This window comes from Lepus europaeus, chromosome 4, assembly GCF_033115175.1.
Source record: "Lepus europaeus isolate LE1 chromosome 4, mLepTim1.pri, whole genome shotgun sequence".
Lineage (NCBI taxonomy): Eukaryota > Metazoa > Chordata > Mammalia > Lagomorpha > Leporidae > Lepus > Lepus europaeus.
Window position 1 is genome coordinate 38377391 of NC_084830.1, and position 6735 is coordinate 38384125.

General features: G+C 40.0%; 1 pseudogene; it reads left to right on the plus strand.

The window, feature by feature from the left end:
* The first annotated feature begins 2023 nt into the window (after nucleotides 1-2023).
* Nucleotides 2024-2921, plus strand: LOC133758672 (zinc finger protein 42 homolog; annotated as a pseudogene).
* Nucleotides 2922-6735: the final 3814 nt, after the last annotated feature.

A 6735-nucleotide genomic window follows, 5' to 3' on the forward strand; every position in this document is an offset into this window, starting at 1 on the left:
TTATAGCGCTATTGTCATGTATTAAAAATGAAATGAGATTAAAATGCTTATAACCCATTAAATTTTTTTCCAAATACAAATTTACAGCCATAGTGAAAAATTAAAGTAAAGTGCCTGCCTATTCACATTGCTAGAAAATGTCACAATTCTATACATGACCCCAGGTAAGTTACTTTAAGCTCTCTGAACCTCATTTTTCTCACCTGTTAAGGGTGGGGATACAAAGAGCATCAACATCTCAACCCAAGTGGTTTGAAGATTAAATGATTTATTATGCACACAAAGAACTTGCCACAATGCCTAGTTCATAGCAAGAGCTGAGTACATACTAGGAATCTTCATACTGTGCCAAATTCAGCTGTCTTAATTGAACGAGCAAATGATGAACTTTATCAACGGATGTGTAAAAAGATCCCTGCTGTGTAAATTACAGATGAGGACTAACAAAATACTGGCCACTGATGAATGGAACTTCAAATTATCATTGAGCATCTAGTATTTATAATATAAATGAAAAGAGGACTGTTGTGCAATTTCTAAAATCATGACAGTATTTGCTGCCCTGCAGTGAACTTTTCTGCAGTACTTGGGTAAGCTGAAGTGGAGAAACCATATGCAAAGAAGGATCCAGGTTGTTCCAGGGCACAGCTTCTAATTTTGTGGCAAGGATGTGGGCATCTGGGCACATTGCAGCAGCTGGGCAGCAGCTAAGGCTGGAAAAGCCCCTTTGAATAAAGGTTCCAGCTCACGGCACATTTAAGTGGCAGGGTCATGAAGGGCCTTAGGTTTTGGAAAGCAAGGATATATCCTCAATCTGAGTCTTTACCTCAGTGCTGTAAAAAAGGAAGGTTCACCTTCACCCAACTCTTGCACCATGAACACATTTGCTGGGAATGAAGAATGGCTGGTTGCTACAGAGTTTCATAACTCAGTAGATGCATTCATTTCTAAGGCTCATGATCTAACATGATTTCTCTGGGTAACTAACCTAAGAGACAAATAGTAAGTCATCTCAATTAGTAATTGATAAACGGGGTCATGAAATTAATCCGTGGCCAGAATCATTGTGGACTCCTAGACTTAACAAGAGTCTCAAGAGTATTTGTACATCACCTAATTCATGGTCTTCACTGTGAAAAAAAAATTGTAGTTAAGGGAGATCTGTTGACTGGCCCAAGCCCTCAAAATTCACCGTACTGGATGAGAATGCAATAACTCAGTGCTATGTAGTTCAGTTGAGAACCCATCTGTCACTTCCACCACCCCACCCCCAGACCACGGCCCAAATATTTTACTCAACTATAAAAGAACATTCTATCAATTCTAGTAGATGTAGGAAATCTCTGGCCTCAGAGCAGTCTCTTCCTCTCTGGAAATCTTCCCCAAATTTAACATGCTTCCTTGCAAACAAACTAGGACAGCCCAATATACTGAAAAGGTCAATCACACAACTTCCCCCAAATCTTTCCCTAACATAATTCACTCTTTCTGCCCTAAAAACCCATCTCCTTATTCCAAATTCTCTTTGAACTTGTGTAGGAGCAATATGACAGTAGACGTTTCCCTTGCTACAGCAAGCATATGAATAAGAAGCTCTTTGCTAATTTGATTTCTAACTTAGTGTTAGTTTTGGCACAATGGAAATTGAATAAAAATATTTTGTCTTAAAACTTTGTTCAGGCCTTTTGCAAAGGAGTTGCAACAGCAAAGATCAGAGCACATCATAGTGGCCTTACAAATGTACTAAGTGCTGGGATGCCTGTGACCAAATGGAAGAGGACTTTGACATCACAGTTTCCTTACAGTCTAGCAGCAGATGTTTGCTGAAGACAACCAGGTCACTACCTCCTGGAAGTGTTTGGTATATTCTGGTGCAAACTTTCAAGGAGGAAGTAAACAGGACAACATGAACCAGCAACAGAGGGGAAAGGCAAAGATTAGTGACTGGAAGGTCCCTGATGGAAAAGCCCTCAGGAGTGCTAACCCATATTAAGCCAAGCCAAGGCCAGCCCAGCAGGCAGAAATGGAAGCTCCTGATATGACATGGGCCTTCTGTGATGAAGATGTGTGCTATGACACTGTAGGAGAGGATGCCTTCCCCAACTGTTATATAGAATGTATAATCAAACGAGAGTTTTCTCAACCCCTCCTGGACAGGACTCACTTTTTAAGTCTTTTGACTACTTAAAGGAAGGATCAGAACAAGAGCTTTCTCAACAGGTTCTTTGGTTTACATGAAAAAGGGGGCAAAACAGAAGCTTCCTCCACAGGTTGTTGGAGAGAATTCCCTTCTTGGGTATTCTGAGTACATGGCAGGCAAGAAGCTTCCTCCTGGTGAAATACCTGACATTGACTTATCAGATTCAAAACAGCTTGCAGAGTTTGTTAAAAAGTCAAAAGAAATTAAAGAATATAATGCTCCATAAATATTCACTTGTCCTCAAAGCAGATGCACAAGAAAGTCAAGGAACAGAGCAGCCCTGAAAAAGCGTCTCCTTGTTCACGGTCCCTGAGCCCACATATTTGCAGAATGTGGGAGAACATTCTGTGAGAGCTCACAACTAAAATGACATTTTCTGGTTCATACTGGAGAGATTCCCTATCAGTGCATTTTTGAAGGAAGTGGAAAGTGCTTTTCCCTGGACTTCAATCTGTGTACACATGTACACATTCACACTGGGGAGAAACCTTTTGTGTGTCCCTTTAAAGGTTGTAACAAGAGGTTTATTCATATTCAGTCAGATAACCTGAAAGCTCATGTCTTAACTCATGCAAAGATGAAAAAGAATCAGGGAAAAAGAAGATGGAAAATAACTCCCCAACAGGATAGGCATGTTAACAGTAGAGTGATTGGGAACAAATATGCCTCTGTGAAGACTGTTTCCAGGAAGGATTTTTTTAAATCAATATTAAAACTCTAAAAGGCATATGTTTTTCTATGTTACTAAGGTGCACATAAACTTTGTGATATTATTTTAAGAACATTGTTATTTTACAGGGTGCTTACAACAAGAGGGTCAGTGATAAATTTACCTCAAGATCATAGTCTTTAATATATTATGTATGATAAAATATTATGGATGATTGGATATCATACTGATTTTTGTGTATAATGAATATGAAAATAATTTTGATTTTTAATTTTGTAATTTCCAATTACTTACCTTTAATTTAAAAAATATACTTCATACTCCTTGTGATAATCCTAGAGAATGAAAATTTTACAGCAGGCAGTAAATAAATGAATGGGTAGTTATACATTTTTTCAAGTCAAATATGTTTTATTTTCATTAATTTTTATTTGCTTTTCATCATGCTGTCACTATATTGAAATCATAGATATGAGTGCGGATTTGATACCATTAATAGATATTTCAAAATAAAAGGACAAAGACTTAGATAGTTGGATTAAAAAACTGACGTGTACCTGAAAAACATCCCTGCTCATTGGATGACATTTCTAAAATAGAGTGACTAGAATGTAGTGGCTCCAAAACACCTTACTAACTCTCTCTACATGCACTGCTTGAGCTGAGACAGTGCAAAGCTTGTGAATGACTCAGACACTTTCATTCTCTGTTACAACTACCAACATTATTCCAGTTGTTGAGTTCTCTGCCATCCTGAGTCCTTAAGTCACTGATGGTACAGAGGTACGTACAAATCTATTGTGCACATACAGTATGAGTAAGACATAAAAAATGCACGCACGTGTGTGTGTGTGTGTCTGAAGCCATAGAAACTTGGAGAGGCTGTTGTTGCAGTATTATATAACCTAACCCATCCTAGTACACTTTAGTAAAGTATCTTGAATGGAATGAGTGCACAGCAAGTATTCATTTAACTAATTTCTTTAGGAAAAAAATTTCAATTTAACAGTGAATTTTTCAACTTTTGGCCCATATCATGCAAATGTGAGTAAGTTTCAATCCATGAGAGATACAAGGAAGACATAAATACAAATAACTGTTATTAAAAGTCAGTCCACGGGTGACATTGTGGTGCAGTGGGTTAAACCAACACTTCCAACACCAGGATCCCATATTGAAGTGCAAGGTGGCTCCATGCTGCTCCGTTTCTACTCCAGCTCCCTGCTGATGCATCTGGGATTGTAGCTGAAGAGGACACAAAGAATTGGGCCCTTGTCCCCACTGTCAGAAACCTAGTTGGAGTTCTAGGCTCTGTCATTCTGCCATGTAAATAAAAAGATACATACATAAATAAAGCAAGCTATTTTCTTTTTTTAGCACTAAGCATGCTTACCAACTTTAATGAAGAGAATACACCTGACACACCAGGAAGACGGAGAACCCAGTCTGCATTCAGAGTTTTTGTAGATATGGATATGGGCTTTCTCTTTCTCCTCCCACCTCCATGTCTGGGATATCTTGCTGGTGAAAGACTTCCAGGGCATGGTATTCCTTCCAGAGCTTCACAATGGACCTAATAGCCCCCTTGGTGTAGGGTGGGGAAGGTTCTCCTAAGTTGCCTGCTGGGAGGGAATTGGAACTCACACAATCAGGTTATTGAACAAAGGCAAGGCTTTTGATATAAAAATTCTGGCTTGCTTCTATATTTCTTCCCTCATTCAACCACACAAAAGACCCACCCAACAAGTCCTCATTGGACTTTTAATGTTCAAATGCATGTCTGCTCACATGGCTTGTTTCCACATTTCTTCCCTCATTCATCTACACAAAAATTACTATTTTCTTCAAGAAATTTCCATTTTCTTCATCCCCTCATACACACTAGATAATGTCTACCTAGTCACTTTAATGTTCACCCCTCAAGAGAAGTGACATAAGCTCATGGGAGTAGCATGGGGGAAGGTCTGTCCGTATTTTCTTCAAACTGGCATTGGGGTATAGAGCTGTTTATGGGTATTCTTCTTTTGCTGGTTGTCCCGTGCATTCAGAGGTGGCCTGGGCAGATTGTCTTTGTATGGTCCAGAGGGCTGGTCATATTATCCAATGGGATAGACTGGAAGCCCCACAACCATCTGGAGCTTAATGGCTTTTATTCTGTTAGAGACAAAATGAACGAATACATATCTTTTATAGGTCAGCCCATGTTACATGCTATAATAGAAAGATAAGCAAAATAATCTGAGAGCACAGAGTGATGTTGGATTAACTCTACCTGAGGGATCTGTGAAAGGTTCAAGGAGAATATATTGATAAATCACTATATCTGCACCCAGAAGAATTTCTCTGGGTGGACATGAGAAGCGAGGGAAATGGAACAACATGAACAAAGGCCCATCTTGTGATTCTTTGGGACTCTCAGGATAAAATAATAATTAAATAAGAGACTACAGTAGCTCCTGTGATTATGACAACTGATAAAATCAAGATATAAGTTTCTATCTGCTAAATGACCTCATTGGAAATCTGCTTGAGAAAGGTCATTATTTAATGTGGGTAGCTTAAGTAGGGACAGCTGTCCTGGTATTCTGGAACTACTTCATTCTACAATCTGTATTTTATAAATGTTATTTAATGAGCAAGGTTTTTAAATAACATCTTCCTGTTTAAAGTCTACTGTGAAAAAAACAAAACTAAGTTAGAGATCAAAATAGTGAAGACTGTTTATTCATGCATTTGCTACCATCACTCACCGAAATTTCATTGTGTCCACCAAAATTATTCTGTTATGTCATGACCCTTCCCAAGGGGCTCTGTCAAGGTAGTGTTCTCTCTTAATGCAGTAAGCAATAAACTCAGCTTGGACTTAGGAACAGGTTGTTTTGGCAATATGTTGTGAAACGAGTGTTCAACAATTGACAGCTTTCCAGTGCCCAATATCAGCTTATTGAGTTAACACCATGGTCACTAAACTAAAGTGACAGATTTTTGTACTTTTCCTCTGATGCATCTTCTTTCAAGTAATAATTTGGTCAAGATAGACTAATTCAGTCCTCTTTGCATTACATGCTCAGTGCTGAGTCTAAAAAAGGTCATGCTTCACACAGTTATTTAGAAACATAGATCGACACAGTATGCCATCCTCTGGGACATTGTTATCCTCCAAAACACAGGAGAGAGAAACTGCAGCCTCAGCTTAGCACTGATGAGTAGTTTACTGACCAGAGCTAGCCAGACAGTTCCACTAATTTCACAGGTCCAGGGAATGTGGGAAGCATGTCTGATGAAAAGTATTGTCGGGGCCGGAACCATGGCGCACTAGGTTAATCCTCCACCTGCAGCACCGGCATCCCATGTGGTCACTGGTTCTAGTCCTGGTTGCTCCTCTTCCAGTCCAGCTCTCTGCTGTTGCCTGGGAAAGCAGTAGAAGATGGCCCAAGTGCTTGGGCCCCTGCACCTGCATGGGAGACCAGGAGGAGGCACCTGGCTACTGTCTTTAGATCAGCACAGCTCCTGCGGTTGCGGCCATTTGGGGATTGAACCAACGGAAGGAAGACCTTTCTCTCTGTCTCTCCCTCTCACTGTCTGTAACTCTACTTGTCAAATAAATAAATAAATCTCTTTTTTGGGGAAATACATCTTTTTTTATTTTTAAAAAAAAATTTTTGACAGGCAGAGTGGACAGTGAGAGGGAGACAGAGAGAAAGGTCTTCCTTTTCCATTGGTTCACCCCCTAAGTGGCTGCTGCGGCTGGCGCACTGCACTGATCCAAAGCCAGGAGCCAGGTGCTTCTCCTGGTCTCCCATGCAGGTACAGGGCCCAAGAACTTGGGCCATCCTCCACTGCACTCCTGGGCCATAGCAGAGAG